This window comes from Rattus norvegicus, chromosome 2 (assembly GCF_036323735.1).
Source record: "Rattus norvegicus strain BN/NHsdMcwi chromosome 2, GRCr8, whole genome shotgun sequence".
NCBI classification, from domain to species: Eukaryota; Metazoa; Chordata; class Mammalia; order Rodentia; family Muridae; genus Rattus; species Rattus norvegicus.
The window spans coordinates 90,977,537-90,998,437 of record NC_086020.1 but is presented as its reverse complement, the minus strand read 5'-3'; the positions used below and the strand labels follow the sequence as shown (position 1 = coordinate 90,998,437).

The 20,901-nt window shown below is 36.6% G+C and overlaps 1 protein-coding gene and 1 long non-coding RNA gene across 3 annotated transcripts in view; both read right to left on the bottom strand.

Moving 5' to 3' along the window:
- Nucleotides 1-20,901, bottom strand: part of Txnl4al1 (thioredoxin-like 4A like 1) — a 404,800-nt gene that overhangs the window by 248,712 nt on the left and 135,187 nt on the right. The gene's annotated exons all lie outside the window — the stretch shown is intronic.
- On the bottom strand, nucleotides 13,741-15,067 carry LOC134485880 (uncharacterized). Its single transcript, XR_010064172.1, has 2 exons — nucleotides 14,786-15,067; nucleotides 13,741-14,576 (listed from the first exon to the last, which is right to left on the bottom strand). It is a non-coding gene; the product is annotated as an uncharacterized LOC134485880 (long non-coding RNA).

Here is a 20,901-nt window from a genome sequence, read left to right as displayed (position 1 = left end):
TGTGAATGCTTCACTCCTTCTTTAAATGAGGAAAAAGAATACCCTTGGCAGGGAAGGGAGAGGCAAAGATTAAAACAGAGACTTAAGGAACACCCATTCAGAGCCTGCCCCATATGTGGCCCATACATATACAGCCACCCAATTAGACAAGATGGATGAAGCAAAGAAGTGCAGACCGACAGGACCCGGACGTAGATCGCTCCTGAGAGACACAGCCAGAATACAGCAAATGCAGAGGCGAATGCCAGCAGCAAACCACTGAACTGAGAATAGGTCCCCCGTTGAAGGAATCAGAGAAAGAACTGGAAGAGCTTGAAGGGGCTCGAGACCCAAAAAGTACAACAATGTCAAGCAACCAGAGCTTCCAGGGACTAAGCCACTACCTAAAGACTATACATGGACTGACCCTGTACTCTGACCCCATAGGTAGCAATGAATATCCTAGTGGGAGCACCAGTGGAGGGGGAAGCCCTGGGTCCTGCTATGACTGAACCCCCAGTGAACTATACTATGGGGGGAGGGCGGCAATGGGGGGAGGGTTGGAAGGGGAACACCCATAAGGAAGGGGAGGGGGGAGGGGGATGTTTGCCCGGAAACCGGGAAAGGGGTAACACTTGAAATGTATATAAGAAATACTCAAGTTAATAAAAAAAAAAAAAGAATTACAGGAAAATGCAACCACACAGGTGAAGGAATTGAACAAAACCATCCAGGATCTAAAAATGAAAATAGAAATAATAAAGTAATCACAAAAGGAGACAGCCCTGAAGATAGAAAACCTAAGAAGGATATCAAGGGTCATAAATGCAAGCATAATCAACAGAATACAAGAGATAGAAAAGAGAATCTAAGGGAAAGAAGATACCATAGAAAACATGGAAACAACAAAGAACCTGTAAAACACAAAAAGATCCTAACCCAACACATCCATGGAATCCAGGACACAATGGGATGTTCAAACCTAAGAATGATAGGAATAGAGGACAGCAAAGATTTCCAAATTAAAGAGCTAGTAAATATCTTCAAAACATTATAGAAAAAACTTCTCTAACCCTTAAACATACAAGCCTATAGAACTCCAAATAGATTAGACCAGAAAAGAAATATGTCCTGTCACATAATAGTCAAAACACCAAATATCCAAAATAAAGAATATTAAAGCAGTAATAGAACAAGTTCAAGTAATATATAAAGGCAAACCTATCAGAATTACACCAGACTTCTCAACAGAGACTATGAAAGCTAGAGGATCCTGAACAGATGTCATACAGACTCTAAGGGAACACATATGCCAGACCAGACTACTATACCCAGGAAAACTCTCAAATAACATACATGGTGAAACCAACATATTTCATGACAAAACCAAATTTACACAATATCTTTCCACAAATACAACCATACAAAAGATTATAGATGGAAAACCCCAACACAAGGAGGGAAACTACACCCTAGAAAAATGATGAAAGTAATATTCTTTCATCTAACCACAAACAAGATATGTTTGTGTAAACATAATTTCAACTCTAACAACAAAAGTAATAGGAAACAACAATCATTGGTCCCTAATCTGTCAACATCAATGGACTCAATTCTCCAATAAAAAGACATAGATTAACAGACTAGTTATGTAAACTGGACCCAGCATTAGTACTTCAACAAAAAACCAGGCACACTGAAACTAATGGAAGAGAAAGTAGGAAAGAGCCTTGAACTCATTGGTAGAAGGGGAATTTCATAATCAGAATTGAAATGGTTCATGCTCTAAGATCAAGAATTGATAAATGGGACCTTCTGAAACTGGAAGGCTTCTCTAAGCTAAAGGACATAGTTAATTGGACAAATCAGCATCCTATAAATTGGGGGAAAATCTATATTAATCCCATATCTGAGAGAGAGCTAATATCCAAAATATAAAGAACTCAAGAAACCAAAAAAAAAAAACAAAACAAAAACAAAAACAAACAAACAAACAAACAAAAAAACCCCAAACAACCCAATCAAAAATGGGGTATAGAACTAAACAGAGATTTCATAACAGAGGAATCTTGAATGGCCAAGAAGTATTTAAAGAAATGTTCAAAGCCCTTAGTGATCAAAGAAACGCAAATCAAAATGATGTGAGATTCTACCTTACACCAGTCAGAGTGGCTAAGATCAAAATTTCAGGTGACAGCACATGTTGGCAGTGATGTGAAGAAAGAGGAAAACTACTCTGTTGCTGGTGGGATTGCAAATTGCCACAATTACTCTGGAAATCAACCTGTAAATGCCTTAGAAAATTGCAAAGAGATCTACCTTAAGACTCAGCTATATCACTCTTGGGAATATACCCAAAAGATGCCCCACCAGGCCACAGGGGCATGTGTTTCACTATGTTCACAGAGGACTTGTTTGTGATAGCCAGAAGCTGGAAACGACTCAGATGTCCCATGAAAGAAGAATGGATACACAAAACGTGGTTCATTTACACAATAGAATACTAATGGATGTGGAGTAGTCGGAAGGTGGACTGGGAGGAGAATAAAATCTGGAGTGTAAAAATAAATAAAAAAATTTTAAAAAATAGAGAAAAGAACAAGGACATCCTGATTTTTGAAGGTAAATGGATAGAATTAGAAAATATCATCCTGAGTGAGGTAACTCAGACCCAAAAGGACATGCAAGTTATCTACTCACTAATATGTGGATATTAGCCAAATTAAAAAGAAAGTACAGAATACTCAAGGGACAGTCCACAGTACTTAAAAATATCAATAAGCCAAATGACCCAAGTGAGGATGCCCCATTCCTACTTGGTAGGGAGAAGAAAGCAATCACAAGGGAGGAAGGCAGGGAGGGACCTGTGTGGGAAAGGGGAATATGATCAGGTATTGGGTGAGAGAAAATGACTGAAGCCTTGAGGACCAGCAAAAAGGATGGAAACAAGCAACCTAGAGAGATAGGAAGTGGGGAGACCCTCTACAATGTACCAGAGACCTGGGAGATAAGAGATTATTAGGACTCAAAGATAAATACCTTAAATGAAATGCCCTACTGTGTGGAAAGGAAACTTGTAGAGCCCACCTCCAGAAGAAAATCAGGGCAACAAGTGAGTGATGGGCTTGCTATCCCACAGTCAAAACTCTGATCCATAAGTTTTTCTGTCTGAAAGAATTGCAAAGACTGAAAAGGACAAGAGCCTGAAGAAAAGGGGTCTAGCAACAGGTCTAAAGTGGGATCCAGCTTAAGGGAGGCCCCAAAGCCTGACACTAATACTATGGAGTGCTCACAAAAAGGGGCCTATCATGACTGCCTTCCAAATGACCCAACAAGCAACTGAGTCAGATGCAGATATTTGCACCCAACTAATGGATAGTAGTTGCTGACCCCTGTCGTTGAATTAGGGAAAAGCTGGAAGAAGCTGAGGAGGAGGGCAACCCTGTAGGAGGACCTGCAGTCTCAATTAACCTGGACACCCCCCTCCTCTGTGAACTGTCAGACACTGAACCACCAACCAGGTAGCATACATCATCTGAGATGAGGCCTCCAACACATATACAGCAAAGAACTGCAGAGGTCTGGGTTCAGTCAGAGAAGATGAACCTAACCTTCAAGAGATTGGAGGCCCCAGGGAGTTTAGATGCTTGGTGGAGTGGTGGGTGGGGACATCCTCCTGGAGACAGGAGTTTGGGGAGGGGGTATAAAATGGGGAAACATCAGAGGATAGACCTGGATGGAGATAAAATCCGTAATGAAAACAAAATATTAAATACAATTTTGAAAAAGAATAAAAAAAACCAGTTGTACTAAGTACTGTTCTCATTATTTTGTCAAAATATCTGACAAAAATAACTTAAGAAAGCAAAGTCTCATGTTGAATAGAACAGACTGGCATTGAGAGAGGTCACAATGGAAGGAGCTTATGGGAGTAAATCACATTGAATCTGTAGTCAGGAGACTAAAAATAATGAGTGCTGATGGTCAGCTCACTTTCGCTGAGGGGTCTGAGACGGCTGCCCATTGGATGGTGCTATCTCCATTTAGGTTGAGTCTTGTATGCTCAGTTAAATTATCTCAAAGAAAAACCAAAAATCAGACATACAGAGACATGTTTCCAAACTGACTCCAAATCATTTAACCTTGACAGTGAAGATTAGTCATCCCTGGGGCCAATAATTTGACTGATTTTCTCACAAGGAATCAGTAGGCCCAATGTGCCTACTATTTCAAATCAACACATGAGACTTACTGGTTGAATTCTTCTCTTGCATTATGTGTTGTTCTATGTTTTGAGGCCACAGCAGAATGAAAGCTCAAAACCAGGTGCTAACCAGGCTCAGTTTCGTGTGTGGAGAAAATCAAATTAATGAATAAACATAGCATGGTGGAATGGCTATTCCTGGTTATCAACTTGACTATATCTGAAATGGACAGCAATCCAGAAATGAAGAGCTCACGTGTGATCCAGATCTTGAGGCATAGTGACTATGCAAATCTTAGGCCCAGGCAAAGTAATATACTCCTTTAATCCCAAGAGATTAAAGCAAGGGGATCCCTGAGTTCAAGGTCATCCAGGGACAAAACAGGTACCAGATCCAGGCCTGGTGGTACATAACTTTAGTCTGGGTAACAGACTATCAGAGAGTTACATAGGGACAATGGAAGAAGGAAAATTTGGTCCTCTTTGCCTGCTTGCATTTTACTTTCCAGCACCTCTGTTGAAATTTACTTCTGCAGAAGACTAGGTAAAACAGCTTGCCTTGTAGGAATAGATTCTTAAACTTCCCATTCACAGCTGACCATTGTTGGGGAGATGGACTACAGACTGTAAGTCATCATAACAAATCCCCTTACTATATAGAGATATCCATAAGTTCTGTAACTCTAGAGAACTCTGACCAATGCATATGGCAAGTGACAGTAAGTGCCCTGAAAGAAATTAAATACTATAAAGAAGAAAACGGAGGGCAGAAGGAAGCTACAGCTCTATTTTGCTTCAAAATACCTAAGAGGTTCAAAGTAATATATTAATGCCAGAAAGAAGTGCAGAGTGAAGAGAAAGTGAAAAGGAGAGAAGGGAAAGAAAGAAAATGTTAAAAGAAGGGGAAAGATGGAGAGAGAGGAAAAAGGAGAACTGAATGGGAAGTTTCTTTGTACCAATTTCCTCCCAACATCCATCTAAGAGAAAGACTCATCAATCCACTTCATAGTGCTCAAGAAGTTCCTGAAATTTAAAGGATTGATAAGCAACGCCCCACTGTTATGCAAAATGGAAATTACTTGGGAAAAGAAATGTTAATTTGCTGGGCTTTCTGTAAGTCCTCCAGGGAGTTCTAGGGGTATAATATTTATGAACTGTCACTCAAACTGGTGTGGCCTTTTCAGTTTTGTAGTTTCCTTTGAGCCATAGTTCTGTAAATAATCCTGATAAAGTCATCAGTTTTTCAAGTTGGAAAAAAAAATAAAAACAGTTCAACCACATGGACAATACATTAGAAAGTGAAGAATAGTAAAGAGTAATAAAGAGAGAAAAGTACTTGTATGATAACTTTATTTTTTAAAATAGTTAAATGTTTCCATTGTATATAAATATTTATATAAACATTATATAAAAATTTTAAATATTATAATTAACACACTTCTTCAGTCCCTTTTCTCGCTCCAAACCCTTCTTCCAACAATCCACACACTCCACATTTCAGCCTCAAATTTCCTTAATTATTAACGTGTGTGTGTGTGTGTGTGTGTGTGTGTGTGTGTGTCCACATATGACCTGCTAAGCTCAGATAATATTACCTCTGTGTCTGTATTCAGAGCTGACTTCTGGCACTGTGCTCTTGTACGTTTTACCCCGGAGTGATGCTTTCATCAGCATGTTACAGATACAGTAGTGTTTTGTGTAAAATTGAGGCCTCCTGAGCTTTTTCAGCTCATGTTGGCATTTCCATTGGTAACATCCTTCTTCAGGTCACATTTGGACAATCATATTTGTGAGGTTTTATAAATTTAAACTTAGCTCCATTAAAAAATAAATACTTCAATGAAGGGAAACACAGTGGACATTGCTTGGTCAGTGTTATCCATCTACAAATTTCAACTCAGTAAATTTTAATGAACTATATTTGAAATATATGACACTGAATATATTAGCATGGACAAAGTACTATGAAAGTGTAATTTTTAAATTCCCCCTTAGGAAGTTCATGTATATATTCTCCATCCTGATTTATGACATTGGCCATTGCTCTACATCTGTGGGAAATGATCCATGTCAATCTAATGCCTCCTCCTGTCTGATTAATTGTCCTCATTACAGACACTAAGTGATGTGGTGTCCACACATCTTCACCTGATAACTCTTAATGGCTCTGACACCAAATTGATCTGCCCCTTTAACTGTTGTGATGGAATTTCTCTCAGTTTGCTTGGTAAGTTGTGGATCACCCAATCCCCTTGTCTACGTCTCCTTCCAGTCCCTTTCTCACTCACTGCTTCTAGTGCATTTTATCAGCAACATAGGTATGGTAAATGTTCAACTATTCTGTCTATTTCTTTCATTGCCCTGTTGGATTGATTTCTTGCATCTTGTCCATTGTATTTGATTTCTGGTAATGAGGTTTCACCAGTCTCGGCTTTAATAGGGCTTTCCAAGATGAAAAACCTGGAAAAACTGTACAATAAGTATTTGAACAAGTAATTTTTCCTCACCATAGACACTTTTGTAGTCTGAAATAAAGCAGTGTTCTTGTTTGTATACGTGCAGATTTCAAAATAATTTTAAATTTTAGCATAAATTTGATGTCAATATATAAAAACAACCTCAAAATTCACTTTCAAACTTAGTGGAACTAATGAGAAAAATAAAGATTAGTACCTATAGGATAAGAAAATACCTTTAGGAAGAAAATGTAGATACATAAAAAGAATGACAATTAGGTCTCTTATTTATTGGGGAAAAATGCTCCTTTTCTTTTTAATGAAATCCCATCATCTGAAAAATTGTTTTAAAGTTACAAAAATTGCTTACAATAGATTTAGGCATCTTAAAAATTTGAACTTGATATTTTCTACTTAAAATAGAAGATATAAATAGAGTGTGTCTCTGATAGAGTGACCTCCATGCCAGAAACATTTTTTAAAATCTCTCAAAGCCATGTTTCTCACTGTACAGTAGTGGTCCGTACTGTCAATCCTGGCTCCTTTCTGAGCTATACCTTATGCATGTAAGATGCATGTCTCATAGTGAATAAAAAAATGTAATACAAATCTGTGCATGAGGTTAAACATCAATATCAATTTTCATAAATCACATTCAGAGGAAAAGGATTATATTCACCTTTATTTCCAGTGACTATTTCTCTTGCTAATTACGTCCTGAAGAGTTTCAGATTGTACACATATGCTTTGATAATACTTACTATCCCTACATTTTTAATAATCTCTCATTTTCCTCTCCATCCAACTTCATGCTCCCACCAAATCCCAAAAAGAATAAACAAACAAACAACAACAGAAACAGCAATCAGAAAACAAAAAATCTTTAAACACCAATTTGTAGTGCCCAAAATACTCATGAGTTGACCAACCATTGCCTTATAGCATAATTCAATTTATCTAGGAAGCATCTAAACACGTATGACACATTCACTGTAGTTTGCTCACTCTGGCAACATTTGACAGAAGGCTGGTATCTGTACATTTCTAAAAGGTCACAAGGAACAGTGTGAATAGAGGAGTCAGAATAACAAGCTCAGTTCCTGGTTTTAATATTTTAATGTGATTGAAAATTAGATGCAAATTGTACATTCTGTAGCCAAGAAACACATAGCTCTCTAAGTGTCATTTTTGCAATGAAATTGGCTTCCATTGTTTTTCTCCTAAGAAAAGTGTAATTTTTTCCAGCTACTATTGATGAGAAAGCAAAATAAAGAAGAAAAGTATGTTTGAGTTCACTTTTACCTCACATTTGAAAATATGTGATACTCCCACAATTTCAACTTATATGTTAAGGCATAAAAATTAGATAATTTTAAATTAAAGCCAAGGACATGGCAGTATTGTCTGATAGATTGTGCATTCTCTTCACCTTTTGCAATAATAACCCTTGAAGTACAGTACAGCCAGTCAAGAAGAACATCTTGATAGTCTGCCCATCTAATTTTCCCTTAGAAAATGATTCCTTATACTCAATTATCACTTAATAAAAAAGAGTTCTCAGTCGTTTGTCTTTCAAATATGCCAGTTTCAGTGCATTTATTTAATGGAATATTCCATTGTCTGTTTTGCCTAGGTTCTGGTTGCAATTTGGTCAAATGTTTTTGACATAAGTAGCCCCAAAGTAGTAAGCAACCTGTCCTGATGTTTCATTTGAGAAAAAGTCCCATGCCCTTTGTCCTATTGCGAGTATGTTATCTTTGATCTTTTGACTAAAGTGCTGTGATGGCTGGTATGAAATGTCAAATTAATGAGTGCGAAATTGCTAGAGACACACAGGATCTCATTTCCACATTGAATAAACAGGAGAAACTGAGAGGGAGAACATTTATTTCTCTCTGATTCCTGGCTGTGGATTCAAAATGATCAGATACTATCCACTCCTGCTGCTGTGCCTTCTGCTCCATGGTGGACAGACTCTCAAATTATGATCTAACATAAACCCTTCATGTCATAGGTGACTTTTACTAAGAATGCATAATACAAGACTGAGAAAAATGAGCAATGCAGGGCATCTCCCCCAGGATTCTTTCTTATGAATTTGCCATTTGTCTATTGAAATCAGTCATTGATTTTAGCAGAAATAGATGAAGTATATACATTTATCTTATATCTCATCAAAATTCAACTACATATGTTAATAGCTATTAATGCCTACTGATTAAAAGTGAGAAATTCAATAATTCAGTCTCCACAGTTCTGCATATGAATGGATATATGCACTCAACAGTAAAACAAAAGTGAGAATTTTTAAAAAGTATTATACCAAACGATAATTCTTTATGAAAGAAAACATAAACATTTAAGTGTGATTTCTTTCTTTAATTTTGAGATGGGGATCTTACCATGTTCCCCTTCCTGACCTAGAACTCGCTATGGAGTCAAGACAAACTTTCAACTTGGAGAGATCTGCCTGCCGCTATCTCTCTAATGCTGGGGTTAAAGGTATAAACCATCACTCTATGTGGCTTAGTTCAAATTTTAGATGGATTTTTCTTAGCAGGTAAAATATGAGTTGAAAAGTTGCTGGTAAGTATCAATAATACATAATCTGAGTATTAGATTCCCAAAGAGTAATAACATCAAGAAAGACACATCTATGCAAGAAATGTAGTGATATTTATCAGATAGAAAGAAAGATTTAGTTGAATAAGAAATTAAAGGAAGATTGTAAGGGTGTAAATAGAGATTAAGACAAGCTATGTTTAGAAAGGGCTTGGTAATTACCATAAATATTATCTTAAATTCCACCGAAGAGCATGGGAGTATACAAAATACATGATCATTGTATATGCACTTACATGTGTATACGTATTACAGTCTAATATGAACTGAAATTTTCCTGTATTATTTGCTAATACCTGAAAATGCTAGTTCATTGGAAATGCTTTATATATTTCATTATTATATATTCATAATACACATAGTAATCAAAGTCAACAAAATTGAGCATCATATTTTATCATGTACCAAAAAAAGTTAGCATAAGCAATGTGCACATCACCTAACCAGTGATACTAACACAGTGAAAGTTAAGTACATGAAAGAGGAAATATGGATAACAAATGACAGAGAAACATATTCAGAATAATAATTTTCAAAGTCCTTTTTGCCTCTAGATTTGAGAGAACCCATGTCTGTTAATTTTACTGTACTTTATGTTTCTTTTGAGGCTCATATATTATGTGGTACTTAATACAAGATGAAGAATGATGGCTCCTCATATATCCTAAAGCTATATCCACTTCCTGGTCAGCCAAGGTGAGTTTTCACACATCCATCACTGGCTTTACAGACCTAGGACACAGTTTCTTCACTTCACTTTTAGTATCCGTTCCTGTCTGGTGATTATATATTTCACAATTAATTGGTAGGATATTATCAGCTTAAATAAAATTTTAAAGCTTCTGGTATGATGTGTCATCCCAAGAACATAGAAGGCATAGCCAGGGAGAAAATAACTTTGTATTTATTGCAATTTACCTGAGAACAATTATTACAGCTTGTAACAACTACTGGGCATGTCTGCATAAAAAAATTTCCCTAGTTCCTCTAGCAGATGAGCTAACTCCTAGAGCTACCATAACTTAATCCATATATTAAATAAATCTGGTGTCAAATTCCAATATAATGTTAAGGCATAGAATAACAACAAATATTTCCCAAGTGAAGTCAATCTTCAGAGTTTTTACTCTACTATATTTGCAAATTATTTGTTTAATTAAAAAATAGGGGTTGGGGATTTAGCTCAGTGGTAGAGCGCTTGCCTAGCAACCCTAAGGCCCTGGGTTCGGTCCCCAGCTCCGAAAAAAAGAAAAAAGAAGAAAAGAAGAAAAAAAAGAAAAAAATAAACTTAGCCATTCTGACTGGCATAAGGTAGAATCTCAGGGTTGTTTTGATTTGCATTTCCCTGACGACTAAGGGTGTTGACCATTTCTATAAGTACTTCTCCCAGCTGGATATGTAGCAGAAGACTGCCTTATCTGGCATCATTGGGAGGGGAGCTCCTTGGTCCTCTGAAGGCTTGATGACCGAGGATAGGGGAATGTTAGGGCAATGGGGCAGGAGTGGGTAGGCGGGTCGGGGAGCACCTTCATGGATGCAGGAGGATAGGCGGTGGAATGGTGGCTTTTCAGAGAGGATACTGGGAAGGGGGGCAACATTAGAAATGTAAATAAATATAATAACCATTAGAAATTATTTATAACAACCACCTAGCAAAAATCACAGAGCTCAAAAAGAAATTTATATAATTACACCTAGGAAAATTAAGTGGAATATTTCCTAACAATGGAAGCTGTTTTCACATTATATATTCTGAATATTTTATGAAAACTTGACGTATGAGAAGAGAAAGAAGGAATTAAATTAGGAAAGGACAGAAGAATTCTTCTGTTTTTACAAGCTCTAAAGTCAATTATTTTAATCCAAAGAAGACAGTACATCTTGACAGCATCTGAAACCACTGGCAATTAGAATGATTTGTTAAAAACAACTCCTTTAGACTATGAAAACTTTGGTTTTTACTTAATTCAATTGAATCTATCTGAAAATTTTTACAAAAATTACTGGTTTTCATCATTTTCTTTTTTTATTAACTTATTTTTTTACTTATTCATTTCACATCACACTCACTGCCCCCTCCCAGTCATCACCTTCCACAATCCTTCTCTCAACCCCCTCCACGTCTCCTTTGAGCTGTTGGGGCTTCCCTGGGTATTCCCCAACCCCTACCCTTGCACTTTATGTCTCTGCTAGGGTAGGCACGGCTTCTCTCACAAGGCAGCTCAGCAAGAACATGTACCACATACAGGCAACAGCTTTCGGGATAGGCCATGTTCTAATTCTTTAGCAACCACATAATGATCAAGCTGCACCTCTGCTTCATGTATGACGGGAAGCCTAGCTCCAGATCCTTTATGTTCTTTTGCCGGTAGTTCAGACTACCTGGGATAAGGGAGGCACCCAAGAATCAAAGGGGATATTCTTAGCTGTTAGTCACAGCAGTGTAGATATGAAACCTAAAGAGGCCACCTCCTGAAGCCTGACAAGGACCCCAGTAGAACAATAGAGACACCAACAGGCACACAAAATTTTCAACTCCAAATGTATCCTGTCTATAATACTGCAGGCATGGGGAATGGAGCAGAGACTAAGGGAAGTAGCAACCAAGACTTGAGCCAACTTGGACCCATCCCATTGTCAAGCACCAATCCCTAACACAATTAATGACACTCTGTCATGTTTGCAGACAAGAACATGGTGTCCTCTGAGAGGCTTCACCCAGTAGCTGACTCAGACAGATGTAAATAACCACAGTCAAACAGTGGATGGAGCTTGGGCGCTCTTATGGAACAAGAGGAGGAAGGATTACAGGTCCGGAATGGATTAGGAACTCCACAAGAAAACCAAGAGTCAACTAAGCAGAAGGATGTTTAAAAAAAAACTATGTATAAACATGATAAATGGGGAAATTTCAGTAAAAGGAAACCAAACTTTTTACTGACCAACTATTATAGAAACAGAGGGAAAGCAATCATTACAGATCATGTCAAGAATGTTTCTCAATATTATATAGGCAACATCAAGCAGTGCTAGAGCAGCAAAACCCAACTATAAGAACAACTGTGATTTTATGGCCAACAGATCTTAAGATTTAAAAGGGGACTCAGCAGTGTCTTTAAACATTGGTCTTCCATCCTACAGAATGTGGGCTGCACCTGGTATTGCAGTGAAGGGAACCAGTGTGTGTACCTCTATGACATTGTTTTCATATATTGCCTACAATCATTAGTCCTGTGAAAGGACAAAGGGCTCTAAGTGTACACTGATGTCGAAATAGAGACAGACCATACCACTTCACTTCTCTACAGATTCCTATAGAGCACCTAAGAACATTGGATCTTTAATAATGAAGCCCATGTCTGAATCTTTATTCTTATTACTGTGGTTCATGTTGGCCTGAGTTGATGCGTAATTATATACTGTGAAACACTAAGTATTCATAAGTGTTTATCTTATTTATGGGACATATTTGATGCAATGATATATAAAATGATCTCACAAGGTTGCATACATTAGGAATGATATTAAATATGCCACATTAAGGTTTTATGGTATTTGGCAGTGATATTTAAGTACTCGCTTCTGTGGGTTATTTACTAAATCCTGGGGATAAAAACATGGAATACTAGGGAAATAGAATATTATCTACATAGAAATGTTACTCTAGTGGTAAATCTGATCTTACATACCTTTGTTGAGTGGTCTGTCTTTTCTTAAGTAAAACATAGCTGACAAGCTCCACTCAGTAGTCTCTGTAGTCTCAAAATTTTTCTCATTGCATTTCTATTTCTGCAAAAAGAACATTTCATTTGTGTGGTCTTAGTTTTCCTGTTTGTTTATTTGTTTTGTTGGTTTTTGGTTTTCTGCTGTTGTTTTTGATGTTGTATTATAACAACATATCTGAACTGGGTAAATTTTAAAGAACAAAGCATTATGTTCCTAGAGTCTGAGAAATTCAAGCATGAGGCATTTCTATATTAAATCCTGCCATAAGAGTATTGTTCAACTTTCTGAAGCCAGTTTTTATATCATTGAAAAGTTTAATCAGATAATGTATTAAGGGTTCAGAAAAATTTTATACATTTCAAGTGCTCAAAATATTAGCTATTATTATCAATGTTATTCTGTATAGGAACAAAATAAAGGCAAATTTTATAAAATTATTCATATGATTTTCAGTATCATCTTCATTTAATATTTGTTAGAATTAGAGTGCAGATTTATGGGAGTTTCTCAATATCCTCATAAGTAGATGTTCCTACTGGGGAACATGAAGCACAATAACATCATGGCACAAGAATAATATACTAATACCTGCTCCCTAAAAACTGTCACTACTAGTAACAGATTACATAAAGGTAGTGCCTAGCCAACTCTTAAATATTGGCATCACAGAAAGAATGATGTAAGCTAGGATAATTACAGTAGAGAAATACCTGTAGACATTATTGAAGTAGATACAGTAATTATAGATTGATATTCATTTATTTTTGTATGAATTTATTTAACCAGAATGATGGTGTAAAACAACCTACGCAATCTTCTACCCAGAGATTTCATCCCGCTATTTATTTCTTCTAATGAATAAAACATATTAGACTTGCCTACAGAAGGAAACAAAATGTAAAAATTATAAGGTTTACAGTGTTAGAATGTATAGTTACTTTTTATTGGGAAGCAGCCTTCCTTCTTTCTTTCTTTCTTTCTTTGTTTCTTTCTTTGTTTCTTTCTTTCTTTCCTTCTTTCCTTCCTTCCTTTTTCCCTTTCTCTTCCTCTCTCTTCCTTGCTTTCTCTTCCTTTCTTTCTTCCTTTTCTTTCCTTCTTTCCTTCCCTCCCTCCCTCCATTCTTTCTTTCTTTCTTCCTTCCTTTCTTTCTTTCTTTCTTTCTTTCTTTCTTTCTCTCTCTCTCTCTTTCTTTCTTTCTTTCTTTCTTTCTTTCCACTTTCCTTAATTTCTTCCTTTCTTCTTCCTTTCTTCTTCCTTTCATCTTCCTTTCTTTGAAGAGCACAAAAAGAGTAAGAGACACTCCCATTCCCACTTTTAGGTGTCTGCCAAGAACACCAAGCTACAAAAACCATAACATGTATCAAAAGTTCACACAGGTTTCATGATTGCCACATCAGACTCTGTGAATGCCCCGAGATATCCTTGGTTGATTCTGTGGTCTCCTCAGCACTCTGATAACTATAGTTCTTCCTTTCTATCTTGTGTAGGGGTTCCCCAAGCTCCCTCTAATATTTCACTGTGGGTGTATGTATCTGTTTCCATGAGTTGCTGGATGAAGGCTCTTTGATGACAATTCAGTAGGCAGCAATCTACAAGTATAGCAAAATATCATTAGGAATCTTTTTCTTTGTTTACTCCCCAATTGTGTTTAATCCCAGGACTGTCAGCTTTCCACCTTCCTGTTCTTGACCCTCTAGTCAGTGTCAGGCTTGAGCTTCTACTCATGTCATGGTCTCAAGTTGGACCATTCATTGGTTGTTAACTTCCCCATGTTGTTCATCAATGATACCCAGCATACCTTGCCAGTAGGACAGGATGTAGATTAGAGGTTTTGTGGCTGGCTTGATGTCCCAGTTCCTTCACTGGAAGAATTGCCTGGTAACAGAAAATGGCCAATTTAGGCTCTGTATTCCCCATTACTAGACGTATGCTCTAGAGTCATCCCAAAGCTTCCAGTGTTTCCACTGCAGTAGGTTTTCATATCACCTCCCATCAACTGCTCCCCAATTCTAGGTATCTATCCCAGTACCCTCTCCCTCTGTCTCTCTTCCTCCTTGAGCTCTCCTGTTCCCATGTTTACCTGTACCCAGTACACCAACTTCAATGGAATCAGCCTTTCTAATACTAATTAAATTTAAATATGCTGTGGTGACATAAAATTTCTTTCATTATTTACATTTTTATAAAAATTGTATAAAAATCAATCAACATAAACAGTAAATAAATGATAAAGTAGCTTTTGCCAAGAGGCTACTATATAGATCTTATCAAGAAATTAAAACACTTAGGTAGCAGTTTCAATCTCCTTGACCCAGAGAGTGGTACTGTTTGGAGGTGTGGCCTTGTTGTGGTGGGGTGTCACTGTGAGCATGGGCTTAAGACACTTGTACTAGCTGCCTAGAAATCAATCTTCTCCTGTTTGCCTTAAAAAAATGTAGAACCCTCAGCTTCTCCAGTACTGTGTCTACATGGATGCTGCTATGCTTCCTGCTTTTACTGAACCTCTGAACCTGTAAACTAGCCCCAATCAAATGTTGGCCTTTATAAAAATTGCTTTGGTTATGGTGTCTCTCCACAGAAATAAAAACTCTAACAAAGACAATATATAAAATTAAATAGACCTATGTAGACAGTTCTCTAAACTGGGATGAAAGTTATAGTAATCAAAAGTTTAATATCTCCACAAACCAAAAACACACAAGTGTACCACCAAATTTGAAGAAGAATGACTGATTTCAACAATGCTGATTTAATTGTTAGTGAATAGGGAATGAAAACATTTGTTGATGGAAATCTAAGTCATCACAGTGGTTTGCAGTTAAAAATTCGTTAAAATTTAAATATCAAACTACCATATGATCCAGCAATCCATTTTATGAAAATATTTATGCAAATTAAATTAAAAATTTGGAATGCTAGCCAGGAGGTTGTGACTGGTGACAGAGGCAGAAGAACCTTTTTGAATTAGAGGCCAGGCTGGCAGAAAAAAAAGGAGAGAAAGAAAGAAAGGAAGGAAGAAAGGAAGGAAGGAAGGAAGGAAGGAAGGAAGGAAGGAAGGAAGGAAGGAAGACTATAACCATAATGTCTATGTCTTTGAGCTTTGAGTTGACTAGTGGCTAGTATGACTTAGTATATATTCACAAATTAATAGTCTTCAAACAGAAGAATATTGGGTGGAACTTGTATTGTTATGTAAAATAAATTGAACACCAAAGGCAAATACCAAAGGGCCCATAATTCTGCTATTATCTATCATGAAAAAAAATAATGTCTTGAATTTTAGGGTACAGTAACTAATGTCACAGAATTTTGATTAGTATAGATATTAGACACATATGCCTATATGTAGTAGTAATAATTGCAGCAAAGAAAACTAAGTTAAGGTTGATCAAAGAAGTCTGGTTTGGTGCTATACAATAGAGGGACTGCAATTTCAACTATATACATTATGTCTTAAAGAGATGAAAGAATTGTGAATATCTTTACCATGAAATATTTGACACACAAATCATAGCATCACATAGTATCATATATATGTGAGTGTTTTCATGCATAGTATGTATATTTAGATTCCTTTGTTCCTATTAATGGTATCTGCAACCTTTATTTTCCTAGAAAAATTTTATACATGTAGAATTAATTGGGTGTTTTGTTTCCTATTTTGGTTTTCTATGCCAAACATACTTTGATAATTTAAATATTTCATCTATTCTTAAATAAGTTGTGAAAGTCCACATAGACTCTAAACTATTTAAAAATATACTATAACATAAATTGAAGAATTTAATTATGTTAGCTATGTTTAAAATTAATTCTGTGTATTTAATAGTATTTATACTTATTTTCAAGTCAACTTAACATGAGTTTTTCTTTTCAACTCTGAATGAATAGAAACTCTTAGATGTTTGGATTTTTTTTAATATTCAAATAGCATTAATTGCAATTACTCAAACCAAAACATTCTGCAATTAAACTTTGTTTCCTATTTGTAGAGGGATTTTAATCTACCAATAGGGCTACTCTGGCAAGAATGCAATGAACTTCTAGGGCTATATGATCCAACCATAATGCAGACACACCCTGGATTACAGTATAATCTTGGAGGAATATAGACATGCCCTTAGTACATGCCTTTTATCCTTAACAGTAGAGGGCAGTTTAGTCAGTGTAGTTCTGTGGAGTTGAGAAAATGTAGTAGAGTTTAGTGGAGTTGAGTTGAGTGCAGTGAGTGCAGTAGAGGAGAATTTGCTCATTCCAAGGAAGTTGACGCCAAATACTGACAATGAGCTAGAAGATAAGGACACATTGACAGAGTTAGTTTCAGGTTAAGCAGAACAATTCAGTCAGAAGTTAAGAGAAGCCAGTTTGAATCAATCAGTTTGGAAGGGAGTTGGGGGCCAGAACAGCAGAGTTGAACCAACCATCTAGAGTTCAGAAAGAGCTTGAAGGGGTGAACTTATTCAGTAGTAAGCCTCTGAGATGACAAATACATCAGGTGAATAAAGGTTACTTTTTCACTGTTATTATATGAGCTCCAACAATTAACTAAAAACTTATATGCCCTCTCTTTTTTATCTGGATGATGTGGACTCAGTTGTTACAGCATAGCATAGACTTCATAACTGAGTGCTAGATGTAATTCTGAGCTTTGCAGATGCCCTGAGGCTGAGATTGTGAGCCATTGATCTTTTCTTTTCCTACATATAGAATCTCTGGCACCATTAATGCATCTTTTTAGCTCACTGTGGTGTGTGAATCTCTCTCTCTCTCTCTCTCTCTCTCTCTCTCTCTCTCTCTCTCACACACACACACACACACACACACACACACACATACACACACACGTGTATGTGGGTATTACTTTTATGATACTTCCCCTCTTGAATATGCAAATTTCAATTATATATGCATTTGTCTACATGTTTAACTTCTGATATTTGCCATGGATATTGGCTTCATGGGCAATTAATGCCTCAAAGATCTGATGGAGGAGGTCAAATAAAAGTTCTCTTCTCATGGCTCACATGGACTTGATTGATAGGTGAGTGAATTCAAATATTAGACTTATCCAAATGTAAATGGATGTGCTGCCATTTAAAATATTGCAAGGATTTTTCTTTTTGGTATGCAATTTTTCTTCATGTAACCAAAGAAAATTTTCTGTACTAAATATCTAAGAAGTAAAATCTTCCTTGTCTAATGTTTACTATGAGAGATAATTAAATCTTAATTAGCTGCATCATAGGCCATATACACTGGTGAATCATTGAGGAAATATAAAGTATTCTTTTTGATTGCTCTTCATACAAAATTATAACATTTAATCTTCTCATCCATTTTTAACATTTAAAAATTTAGTGCTGAATTTAATAGGCTAAGATTAAGAAACACACACCTGATGAGACAGCAGGATCATCCACAGAAAGATGTTTCAAATGATCACTGAAGTAATTGCTTTGAATTACCACCTGCAATTTCTTCTCCAATCTTAGCCTTCTATCTGTTTTGCAAGTATTTAACTTAAACTCAGTAAATCAAAAATGCTTATTACTAATTAATCTCTTGCTCTTGGATTTCCCATGTCAAATTATAAAAAATTTCATTTATTCCAAATCACAAACTAAAAATACATTTGTTATACATTTTATTTCACTTGTAACGTTTGTTTAATTATTGTAAAATTCCTAAAAATTGACTAAACACAGAACAGGGTGTACTTTTGTTGAGCAATTGGCCAGCATGTAAGAACTCTTGGCTAAAATACCCAAAACCACAGAGCACAAAAGTCATTTAAATGAGTACTTTAGCTCAGTCAGTAATGTGCTTGTCTCACAAACCCTGAGTTCTATTAGTCACTTTTAAAATGCCAGGCCTGGTGACTGATGGCTATTATTCAGAGCTGAGGAAGGTACAAAACCTAAAACCCTATGGTGGTCACTGAGAAGGCAATCCAGCCTATCTGACTGCTTATGAGAGGCATTGTCTCATAGGAGGTGGATGACAGCAAAGGATGATCCCTAGTCTCTTCTTATACACATATTTCAATAACAATCAATTAAAGACACATTCGATTATCTGTCTTCTACAACCCTAGTCTTTCCACATACACCTTAAAAGATTCCCTTATTTTTAATTTTGGTCTTCAAGACACAGTTGTATAGCCCGGAGACATTTATCTGAAATAGAACTCTAATCAATCATTTTCCTCCAAACAATTGACAAAATTCCACTGATTGTCTAAATGTAAATGACAGTTTGGATTGTTGTCATGTTCAATCATCTACCAGTTTCCTTACCTTATGTATTGTGCATACATACATTTATAAAAACTTTTTTGACCTAAGAGTGGGGGGAAGACGGAAATGAATTTAAATGGTAGGGAAAATACAGTTTTGAGAAGTATCATAACAGTTCTCCTCACCCCTGAGATGATGCAAGAAATATGTCTACTCACTCTAAAGAAAGGGTTACAAGTAAGAATATCAGCAAAGTCCAATTTGATGAACTAATCAGTTCTATTGAGAATTTTACAAGATTTTTTCAAGAATATTGGTGAAGATTTACTTTTAGGAGCAGAAATGACTCAAACTTAGGTACAAACTAGCCAAAACCTGCCCTACCATGGGTCACAACTATCAACTTCTGGAAACTTGGAGCATACTGGACAGCCTACATGTAGCTCAAAAAGTTAGAGAGTGTTCGTCTGTTCCTGGTCACTCAAAAGGCCTAAACATCTTCCACTCTACTTTGCTGGTCTCTTTTTCCTTCAGGCTCATCACCTTGTCTTGGAATCTCTTTTGAAGTTTCTTTCATCAGAGAGTAATTCTTGGCACTTTTTATTGTTTCTTCTGAAGAAGGAGGGACATAGTAATTCTGTTCAGTTTCAAGAATTTGCTGAAGCTGCAGTGAATTGTTTAATTTCTCTTTTAAGAGACTTTATTGTAGTGTGGCATGTTTCAATCTCAGAGGAAACTGTTATACAAGTACTCATCGAAAAGTTGTTCCTGGGAGTCTGCAATCATACCTTGACTTCCTGCCAGTGTATGAATGAGAAGACTTCCATCTCAGTTTATAACTCAGTTCTAGATTTAGTTTTAAGTAAGAACATGAATGGATATGTGGTAACACTAAGAAAATCTAAAAAATATCAAAAAGCTCAAATGACCATCAAGTAAATGAATGTACTTCTGAACTTTTGGCCTTATTTAGAAATCCTTTGTCCACAGTTAATCAGGGAGTGACCAGCTAACATCAAGCTTGATCCTGCCATATCCCCCTATAAAACTCACCTTTCTAACTGTCACCAGGTTACATCCTCTTTCTATCACGAGTTCAGCCTAGATGATTTAATAAAAGTATGCTGAGTTCATGGTTAGTTTCCCTGGACACTTTCTTTCTTTCTAGAAGCAAAAATGGTTGGAATAGAAAGGATTGTATTGAAAAAAAAGTAGATTTGCTTTGTTTACTTTACTCTTTTCTTGCCCTAGAAGGGTGCTCTAAGGCAGGGAGGTTTCCTATTACTGCAAAATGATAAAACCAAACAGATACTAGTGAAGACACTCCATAAGCCCTTTAAGGCCAGGTACGATCCCCACCCCAACTACTGTAAACAGGTAAAGACCATTTCCGGCCCCTTGAGACAAGCTCAAGATCAGTCCGCAGAATCCCAATCCCATCCATCCCTGAGCTTGCTCCAAAAACAGGTGACAGAATCCTACTGTTCCCATTCCATCTTGGAAATCCATTCTTTAAACTGTCTATAAAGGCTGTCTCCTGCTTTACTCTGCCTCTCCCCTGAGTAAAAGGAGCCATTCTCCTGTGACTTTCACAGTAAATCTCCTGTGAAGTTTGTTGTAGTGTGATTTTGTGGTGATCCTTTTTCTGTGCCAGGATACCTTAGCTTCAGAGCTGTAA